Here is an 11,387-nt window from a genome sequence, read left to right as displayed (position 1 = left end):
GTTGTCCATGTGATTAGCTTGAAAAAAAGTTTGTAATATGTGTATATAAGATGTCCATATGCTTTTAAGTGTAGTTTGCATATATGTTGTCCATATGGATTTTAAGTTGAAATTTTTTTTGTAATGTATATATACAAGTTGTCCATGTTGTTTAATTTGTGAGTTTGCTAATGTCTACTGGTAGTTAGTTTTACTTCAATTTGTTTTCTTGAAATCTGGTTAGTTAGAGTATTTCAATCTATTAGACTTTTATAATTATATTTTTCTTAGATAGATTGGTATTTAATGTTCTCACAATCAGTTAGTTAGATTAGAGCTATTTGAATTCTTTATGATAGTGGTGGTTAAACGGAGTTCACATCTTTTCTAGTAAACTAATTGATTGATTTACTATTCCTTTGCTAAGTAGTTCAGATTAGAAATTGTCTATGACTTTATGTTAGTCGACTGGTTCAACATGTTATAGCTGGTTTGTTAAATTAGCATCTTCTAGTTAGATTTGGCTTAACATATATACTATTTTTCTTTTCTCTTCTTTCAATTAGTTAGAGTTGTTTTAATTTGTTTTAATTTTTTTAGTTAGTGTTTCATCTTATTTCATGATTAGTTAGTTTGTTACTTAATTTGTTTTGTTTTTGTGCAGATTTTTCAACGGAACCAACTCGTGCTCGGCCACCTGTGGTAAGTAAATGACAAAAACAATGCAAATCGGGTAAATACCCGTGGTGAGTAAGTGATGCAAACGTATCACATGTTATTTAATTTATTGAATGCAGCACTTTATTGTTCACACACTCACTTAGTTGTTGATATCTAGGACTGCTTTGTTAGAGTTCGGAGATCATGCTGAGCATGATTTTAATATAGAAATATGGAAGTGTTCTTATTTTTGGAGTACGGAGTCCATGCTAAGCATGGTAGTAGTTAGTGAGATATTGAAGTGTGTTTGCTGCAGGTACATGTTTGCCATTTATTTGATATGAATGATTATGATGTATTGCAATGTTTGATGTAATTGTATCCATGCTTGCATGTAGTTACTTTCAATTTGATTTTGACTTCCATGTGAAATTTTATAATAAAAGCATGCTTCAAATGATTGTATCATGTCATTAATAGTTTGCACATGAAAATATTAAGTTATCAATGCATGCATCAAAATTCTTGTTATTGTTTGACATAGTATATTGCATGATAAATTTGATATTTTCTTCATCGTAGCATTCTGATTATTTTTTTCTTAATTCGTTAGGATACTATTCGTAACATCATACGACAGAATGACTGCAAACCGTGAATGGATGTACCGTAGGATAGTGGACAATGAGTTATCGCATGAATATATGGATGGTGTCGATAGTTTTATTGAATTTGCAACGGCGAGTGTCAGTACGGTAGATCCCACAGGTCGGATTAGGTGTCCCTGCAAGATTTGTAAGAATAATCGATTTGTAGAACCTCATGGCGTTAGACATCACCTATACAGGAAGGGTTTTGTGAGTGATTATCAGAACTGGACGTTTCATGAAGAAGAATTTAGAAACGATTTTGATGCACGGGTGAATGTGGTGCACGATAATTCATATACGAATTTGATATTTGATGCTGCAGGAACAGAACTGGGTTCTGCTATGAGTTCTAGTGATGTAAGAACTGCCGTAGATGAAGAATCACCAAACGATGCAGCTAGTAGATTTTATGATTTACTTAAAGATGCTGATGAGCCACTTTGGAACGGTTGTGAGAGTCACACTATCTTGTCTGCAGTTCTTCAACTAATGAATTTGAAGTCCGAGTATAATTTGAGTCAATCATGTTTTGACCGTTTGTGCATGATTGTGAAGAGTATGTTGCCTAAAGATGAGAAATTGCCACAAAATTTCTATCGTGCGAAAGTTATGGTCAACGCTCTAGGTATGGGTTACAAAAAGATTGATGTTTGTCCAAATCACTGCATGTTGTATTTCAAGGAGCAGGAAAACGACATATCATGCCCGTCATGTGGGCATCCTCGGTTCAAGCCAAAGACAAGAGGCAATGGTAGCACGAGATCAAAGGAAGTTTCATACAAGTCGCTCCGCTACTTTCCTATCACTCCTAGATTGCAGCGATTGTATATGTCTTCAAAGACAGCTAAACACATGAGATGGCATGCAAATAAAGTTCGACACGATGAAAACAAGATCACGCATCCTGTTGACGCTGAAACTTGGAAGCACTTTGATCGTACTCATCAGAACTTCGCAATGGAAGTGCGAAATGTTAGACTCGGTCTATGTACAGATGTATTTAATCCATTTGGGGGTAGATCAACTCCATACTCATGCTGGCCAGTATTTGTAACTCCATACAACCTTCCACCAAGCTTGTGTATGAAACGTCCAAATCTTTTCTTGTCTCTGTTCATCCCTGGTCCGACCTCACCTGGCCAAAATCTTGATGTATATCTAAGGCCATTGATTGATGAATTAAAAGTACTGTGGGATGACGGTGTTACCACGTATGATGCCCACAAAAAACAAAATTTCAACATGAAGGCCGCTGTTCTATGGACAATCAGTGACTTCCCTGCATATGGTATGTTATCTGGTTGGAGCACACATGGGAGGTTGGCTTGTTCGTACTGCATGGAGGATTCCAAAGCTTTTAGATTGAGGCATGGAAGGAAGCCTTGCTGGTTTGATTGTCATCGTCGATTTCTACCCAGCGATCATCCGTTCCGACGTCAAAAGAATGCATTTACAGCAGGCACAACTGAAATGGAAGGTCCATCCTCAAGATTGTCTGGCATAGAGATTTTAAGAAGATTGCGATACTTTCCATATGTATTAACAGATGCCCGCAGTCCTACACCCTTCCGTGGATTTGGGAAGGAACACAATTGGACGAAAAAATCTATTTTTTGGGAACTACCGTATTGACCGACCCTATTGATACGACATAATTTGGATGTGATGCATGTAGAGAAAAATGTGTTTGATAATGTGTTCAATACAGTAATGAATATTAAAGGAAAAACGAAGGATAATCCGAAGGCCCGTATGGATTTAAAATTAATATGTAAAAGACCAGAATTAGAACTCAAAGAGTATAATGGCAAAGTACTGAAACCAAAGGCGAAGTACGTGCTCGGACCTGATCAAATAAAACATGTATGTCAATGGTTGAGACAACTGAGATTTCCAGATGGATATGTCTCTAACATTGCTCGGGCTGTGAAGATTGACGATGGACAGTTATATGGGTTGAAGAGCCATGATTGTCATATCTTTATGCAACGATTGATACCCCTAGCATTCCATGATATGTTAGACAAACCTATATGGGGGGTATTGTCTGAGTTGAGCGGATTTTTCAGAACATTGTGCGCATCGGAGGTCATTGTATCAGATGTAAAGAATCTCGAGGACTCTGTCATCACCACTGTTTGTCTGTTAGAAAAGATATTTACGCCAGCATTTTTCGATGTTATGGAACATTTGATCATACATTTGCCATATGAACTAAGGGTTGGTGGCCCTGTGCAATATCGATGAATGTACCCATTTGAAAGGTATATGTTTTTTTATATTTGTCTCTTTAATGACAGATATTTAAAATTTGAAATATATATTCTTGTCAGATGCATGTTCGACCTAAAAAAAAAGGTTCGTAATAAAGCAAGAGTAGAAGGCTCTATTCGTGAGGCGTACACTTTAGAAGAGATTTCAAATTTCTCATCTATGTACTTCGAACCTCATATTTCAACACGTTACACATGCCCGCCCCGTAACGATGATGGAGAACAAGTAACTGTAGCTGACAAGCTGTCGATATTTCAACCACTTGGGCATGCATTTGGTAGTTGCAGATCAAGGCTATTGACAGATCGAGAGCAAGATGCAGCACACATCTATATTCTTTTTAATTGCTCAGCGATCGACCCATACATCGAGTAAGTATATGTATATGCAACTCAATTATAAATCCTTTTATGTTCTATATGTGGATACATGACTCGGTAATATAAGTATTTGTGGTTTGCAGACGATTTGATCTAGAGTTGCGAAACAAAGTTTCACATCTCACTGATGCAGAAGTACAAAAAAAATATGAAACTAAGTTTGTGGAGTGGTTGAAACAGTTGGTAAAGAAGCTAACATAAATTTTGTACTTATAAACAACACTAAGTTACTTAATTGATCGTGATCACAATCATTGTTTATGTTTGTGCGTAGGTTCGCAATGGTGATGTTAAAGATCAAGGAATATGTGATTTAGAAAATGGTCCGACCAAAGTTGTGCAATGCTACAACGGGTATATCGTAAATGGTTATCGATTCCATACAAAAGACTACGGTATAAACAAATCAATGATAAATAGTGGCGTGTGTGTCAAGGGTAGCAGCTACGGTGAAAATGAACATGATTACTACGGTGTTATAGAGGAAATACTGGATTTGACTTACTTAGGCATGAATAACAGGGTTACGGTATTCAAGTGTCATTGGTTTGATCCAACTGCAACAAGACTCGACAAAGCTTCAGGCATTGTGGAGGTGAATCATAAATCCAGGTTTGGAACATATGAACCATTCATATTAGCCCCGCAAGCTCAACAAGTTTATTATACTTCATATCCGAGTATAAAAAAGTCAGATAGAAATGAATGGTGGGCAGTTTGCAAGGTGAAATCCAAACTATACCCCGAGTATGATCAGTTACAGGAAGATGAGTTAGCTGAAGACAGTGATTACTATCAATCAGATGATGTCTGTGACTTCGCTTATGGTCACGATGTTGCGCATGATATGCATGTCATATCTCCATTGACTGATGAAACATTCATAGAGGAATGTGATCCAAATGATGTACCAAGTGGATGGGCAAACAATGAAGAAGAAGAAGAAGAAGAAGAAGAAAGTCAAACTAGTGACGAGGAAGAATTCTCAAGCTAGTGAGCAAAATCTTATACTACAAACCTCTATTTAAATGCATTGTAATACTTGATGTGAGTTGTATTTCAATACTTGGTGTGAATGATTAAAAATTTTATTTCAATGTATTGTAATACTTGATACGAATGATTCGAATGCATTGTAATACTTGATGTGAATGATTTCAATTATCTGAATGTATTATAATTTATGCAATTAACGAATGATTTGAATTAGTGCAATACTTGATGTCAATGATTTGAATTATTTGAATGCATTGCAATGCTTGATGTGAATGACTTGAATGCATTGTAATACTTGATGTGAATTATTTGAATGTATTGTATGACATATGTTATTTGTTAGAATATGGTTCGTGGAGGTTATAGTGGTCGCTCATCCAGTAGTAGCCAGGCTCAACCTTCATCTTCACTGGCTCCTGTGATAGGTATATCATATAACTAATTAGATGCTTGATTAGTTCAAATGCACATTCTGAGAATTTCTAATGTATTTTTTTACAGATGATGTTGCGCCTGTACACGACCCACCTACACCAGTTGATCGCACAAGTCAACAGCCAACACAGGAAACAGGGTCTTCTCAGGCTGGCACAAGAAGACTCATTCGAATAGTGTATATCGATAATCGACCGTAAGTATTTTGTTTTCAATTATTGCATATCTTTTAAATATTTTATATTGATATTTACTGTGTAACAATTCATGTGCAGCACGAGGTTTGAGCCACAAGAAGTAGTACGGGAGATTAGGAATTCACTTCTTCAACATCTACCAGGACCTGTTGCTCAATGGAAAGAGTACCCAAAGGAGGTGTTAGACAGATTGTGGTCCTCATTCATGGTATACAGTTGTTCCTCATAGTTAATGTGTTTCATATTTAATTTATTTAAGCAATGTCTACTAACTTTCTGAAAATATTTGTAGGCTTCGAATCGCTTTGCAACTACGGTGGAAGAAAATGATGCAAGGAAGGTGTGGCAGAAGGTGGCTGCCAATCGATTTGCAGACATGCTGCACACTATGAAGACTGCAGCAAAAAAAGCATCTGGCGTAGTAGATGATCCATTACTGTGGAAGGGCCATGGTCCTATTACTATCAGGAGAGATTACTGGGATGAAATGTGCGATATGTGGGCGGGAGATGCATTTAAAAATCGCTCTGCGAAGGCTTCACAAAATCGATCGAAGATGCCCGAAGCCCATCTACACACAGGTGGATCTAAGACATTTGGGAGCCACCTAAAGAAAATGGTAACTCATCAATATATAATATTAATTTTATAAGTATTGTTGCAAATTTGTGTACTAAATCTTTTGTCATTTAACTTCGCAGGAAGCAGAAAAAGGAGGCAGTGTACCATATAAGGATGTGTTTGTAGAAACACATAAACGGAAGACCACGGGAGTCTTCGTATCAGAGAAGGCGAGAACGACAACGGTATGTATTAATTCTATTAATAATCATTGCAATATATATGCAAGTTATCATAATGTTATCATTAATTATTAATGAATACTTTAAACATTATTTTGTAGGAGGCATATGAGCAACAGATGGTAGAGCGATATGGCGAAGACGCTACTCAGCATCCATCATTTGATCCTACAGCATGGGTGACTGCAGCAGGTGAACCCAAAAAAGGTCGCGTGTTCGGGTTTGGGAGTAATATGAACACTTCACCAGTTATTGGTTCTTCCAGTTACGGCTCACCGACTTCTTGCACCGACATAAGCTCCAAGCAGCCGACTATTCTTTCCGGTGATGATGTACGCGAGATCATTAATGAATCACTGAATAACTACTTCCAATACACCGTCGCCCCCTTTCTCCGAAATGAGATCAAGGCCGCTGTTCAGGATAGGGGATCTTCGATTCCAGGTCCCTCTCAGGTATAATCACATATATAGTTTTTTTGACTGTCTTAAAGCACATCTGAGCATGGTAGAATCACATATAGAGTTTTTCTAGATGCCTTAGAACACATATGAACATACTATAATCACATATTCAATTTTTTTACTGCCTTAGCACACATATGAGCATGATAGAATCACATATAAAGTTGTTTTGCCTGCCTTAGAGCACATATGAGCATGCTATATTTACATATTCAATTTTTTTACTGCCTTAGCACACATACGAGCATGATCGAATCACATATATAGTTTTTTGCCTGCCTTAAAGCACATCTGAGCATGGTAGAATCACATATAGAGTTTTTTTATATGCCTTAGAACACATATGAACATGCTATAATCACATATTCAATTTTTTGACTGCCTTAGCACACATATGAGCATGATAGAATCACATATATATATATATATATTTAACTTTTTGTCTGTCTTAGAGCACATATGAGCATGATAGAATCACATATAAAGTTTTTTTGATTGCATTAGAACACATAAGCATGCTATAATCACATATTCAGTTTTTTTACTGCCTAAGAACACATATGAGCATATTATAATCACATATTCTGTTTTTTGACTGCCTTAGCACACATATGAGCATGCTATAATAACATATAGAGTTTTTTAACTGCCTTAGAACACATATGAACATGTTATATATCATTTATGATAGAATCACATATAAAATTTTTGGCTTTGCCTGCCTTAGAGCACATATGAGCATGCTATATTCACATATTCAATTTTTTTACTGCCTTAGCACACATACGAGCATGATCGAATCACATATATAGTTTTTTGCCTGCCTTAAAGCACATCTGAGCATGGTAGAATCACATATAGAGTTTTTTTATATGCCTTAGAACACATATGAACATGCTATAATCACATATTCAATTTTTTGACTGCCTTAGCACACATATGAGCATGATAGAATCACATATAGAGTTTTTTTATTGCCTTAGATCACACATGAGCACATGATAGAATCACATATAGTGTGTAATTTATTTCATTATATTTTGTTTATCAATACTGACTGTTCTTTTCTTGTGTAGGCTGCTAGCGATAATCAGGGTAGTGGAGCTGAAGGGACAGATAAAGACAATGAACAAGAAGACGCACAAAATCTTGGCGATGATTAGAGGACTGTGTTGAAGAAGTTCTATTTTTTTTATTTTTCCTAATTGTAATTGTTGAATTGTAAATAATTAAACTTCTTAGTTTTAAGGTGGAACGATTAATTATTATAGATACTTGTTATATGAATTTTTTTGTGTGGTTTGTTTTTTATTTACAGGAAATATAAATTGTACAGGAAATATAAATTGTACAGTTCTCGGTAATTAATTTTTAAATAAATTTTTTTTTATTTTTTTTCGTTTTTGCGACGGATTAGCGACGGATGATTCCGTCGCTATTCATATTAATCTAGCGACGGCTTAGCGACGGAATTAAATCCGTCGCCACGCCGTGGTCGCCGTTTAGTACCGGCGGATTGGCGACGGAATATAGCGCTCGTTATTCCGTCGCAATTAGCGACGGACTTGGCGACAGAATTATTTCGTCGCCAGTTAGCGTCGAAATATTCGCGACGTAAGCATACTGTCGCCGCGTTGTCGCTAATCCGTCACTAACATGGTTAACGACGGATTAGCGACGGAATGTGGTCGTCGCTAATCTACTGCTTTGTTGTAGTGTTTGCGCAAGGCAGGGGTAATATATAGCTTCAGAGTTTTATGGTGTCGGCATGACAACCATTGGTATGGTAAGCTGAGTCAGGATGACATGGTCTTCATGCCAGGTGCGATTTCTTCTAGTTATAAAAAAAATGGTTTAGATCCATAACAACTAATTAAGTACATAGAGACTCGGATTGGATTCAAAACAGCCAAAAATTGCAAAACCTTCATCCTAGATCCGACCTATTTGCGCCCTACTTTTAAAGGCCCGTAGGTGTTTGAGGCTTTTTATAAAAAGTAAATCTATTTTAAAAAACAAATTTATTTTTTTATACTCTTTTTTTACATGTTTTATAAATTTTTTCTTTAACCACCTAGCTTGGGGATGGGTTTTGAATATGAAACACCTTAGTTATGATTAGGGATGGCAGTGGACTGGGGGAAAGCGGGGCCCCGCCCCGCCTCGTTTGGACCGGGGATGAAGGGTATGAAACGGGGATGGAGGCGGGGACGAAGGTTAAAATTCATCTCCGTTCGGGGATGGGGGCGGGGATGGACGTACCCTTTTCCCCACCACGCCCTGTCTCCGCCCCGTCCTTGTCACTTTTCCCTGCCTCATCCCCGTTTGAACAGGGAATGGAGGACATGAAACGGGGATAAAGGCGGGGGTGGAGGTTAAAATCCATCCTCGCCCAGGAGGGGATGGAGGCTCTAATCTTGAGGCGGGGGTGGAGACCTTGTCCCCCGCCTCACCCCACCCCACTGCCATCCCTAGTTATGATAGTGCGACTTTACCATCCAATTCTGATATTGGAATCCAATTATATATTAAAATATACCTGACTAACTATTTAAGCTAGCCAATATTCAGATTCCATATTACCTATTTTCATCTGAACATGAATTTCATGAATTATTCTAAAACAAAAAGTATTGCATTTTTATCTCAATAATAATGCGCATAGACCAATACCTGCAATATATTTTATATGGTTTATGTCCATATATTTTATATATAACTTTTTTTATACGTACTTTTATATGTGTCAATATTTTTCTAATATTTTTTTTGAAAGGTCTGAGGGCATTTTCATCCTTCAACTAAACAGAGAGAAAGTTTGGGAAGGGTTTAGAATCTTGAGATTTCCTTTTTCTTGATTTTTCGACCAAAGTCACGTGCAACTAAGCCCTGAAAAGGGTACAGGTCACGTGACTCGCGGTGGACATACTCGTGGAGCCCGTGCGGTGCACGAGATCCGTGCCTAGAAGAGATAAAGCCCCCCAAAAGACATTTGGACTGGATCTGGTCTGCAATCCAGATCCGAGATTAGTTTTCCACTCTCAAATCTAAGTCGGTGCAGTAAATGGATCGGATCATTTACCCACTAAGGCTGTGTCGAGACCATTTCAACTGACGTTGATAAGTAGGGGTGACAACAGGTCGGGTTTGAACTGGACCTGACCCCTACCGAATCACAAGGGTCAGAGTTTGGTGATAAAGAAAGATGTCCAATTAGAATCTAAGTTGGACCCAAAAGGTTCGATTAGTATATGAAGCTGGATATCGCTTGTGAAATTTCATACCATACTCAGGCCCAGCCCCAATTCCAATTATGATCTATAAATTTTCAATATAAAAAGGATTTAAAAGAAATTTTTTTACCAGGTATAGATCGGGTTTGGCTCATGTAATCATTATAGGACCTGGGTATGGTTTTTCTTATGGTAGATCTGATGTGACCCTGGTCTGCACCCAGTACCAGCATGGTCAGATCTGGGTTCGGACCCACCTGAGTGCAAACCAATTCCGACCCATTGACACTCCTACCGATCGATAAGCATACTGGATCAGGTATGGAAGAGTCATACGAAGAGTTTTAAGGACATGTGGACCTACCTGATTTGAGCAGCTTGATAGCCGCTGTCAAAAACTAGATCCAGATCCAACGCAACTTACAGGCCAAGAATTGACCGTCCCTGCACTAGATCCAATAGCACGAGATATCAAAGTCACTGGTTATTGCATCCAATTGCCTTCATAATCTTGGGTCTGGTAGGTTATATAAGTAAACCCAATTCGGGCAGGTCCACAGTCTTAAATTATGACTATGGATCCAAGTCTCAGACGTCGTTTCATGTGCTACAGTAATCTCATCCGGGCCTGTTAGATAACCAAGTATACATCGATTTGCAGTTAACGCTAGGGCATAGAACAAGAATGTTGAGAGTATGGATGTAAACGGTTCCGGTGCAACCAGATACCCGACCTGAATTTAAGTCCATTAAGTGGGTTTGGTAGCTAAACTTGGATCCAATTAATAATCGGATCCATGTTTGGTATTAAGTTTTGCCTCACCTGAATCCGACAAATCTGACTAAAAACCCAACCCGATTGAGTGTAAATACATGGTTTTAAGCTAGTCAGATCCTGGTTTGGTTTTGTCCTTTTCCATTCAAATCTGAATCTGATTCCGAACCTGATTATCCCTAACCCGATTAAGTCGGACTTGGTAATGCCTAGATCTGACCCAAATCTGAACCGTTTACATCCATACTTTAGAGTCCCGATCTGTTTATGGATTTACACATGCTTCAACAGGCGTTCGTGGTCGATTCTAAGTAGTGGGGTTGCTAATGGGCCGTATATGGGTCAGGTCGTGGTTGACCTGATACCGGATTCGACTTTTAATAGTGGGTTCAGTTCTGAACCCAGATCTGACTTGAAAAACATTTTGGAATTCCAGGTCCGGGTATGATCTGACCCCCTATGATACTGGTAAAACGGGTAAAGTATATTGACTTTTGTGTGAAATGGATAAAATGGGTCAGGTCATCACAGTAACTCAACT

The 11,387-nt window shown here is 37.9% G+C and overlaps 1 long non-coding RNA gene across 1 annotated transcript; it reads left to right on the top strand.

Annotated features, from left to right (window-relative positions):
- The first annotated feature begins 642 nt into the window (after positions 1-642).
- On the top strand, positions 643-8,125 carry LOC149821962 (uncharacterized). The gene is made up of 2 exons (XR_016425853.1): positions 643-681; positions 7,915-8,125. It is a non-coding gene; the product is annotated as an uncharacterized LOC149821962 (long non-coding RNA).
- Positions 8,126-11,387: the final 3,262 nt, after the last annotated feature.

This window comes from Nuphar pumila, chromosome 11, assembly GCF_984573655.1.
Source record: "Nuphar pumila chromosome 11, dmNupPumi1.hap1.1, whole genome shotgun sequence".
Taxonomy (NCBI): domain Eukaryota; kingdom Viridiplantae; phylum Streptophyta; class Magnoliopsida; order Nymphaeales; family Nymphaeaceae; genus Nuphar; species Nuphar pumila.
This window is presented reverse-complemented; position numbering and strand designations above follow the sequence as displayed.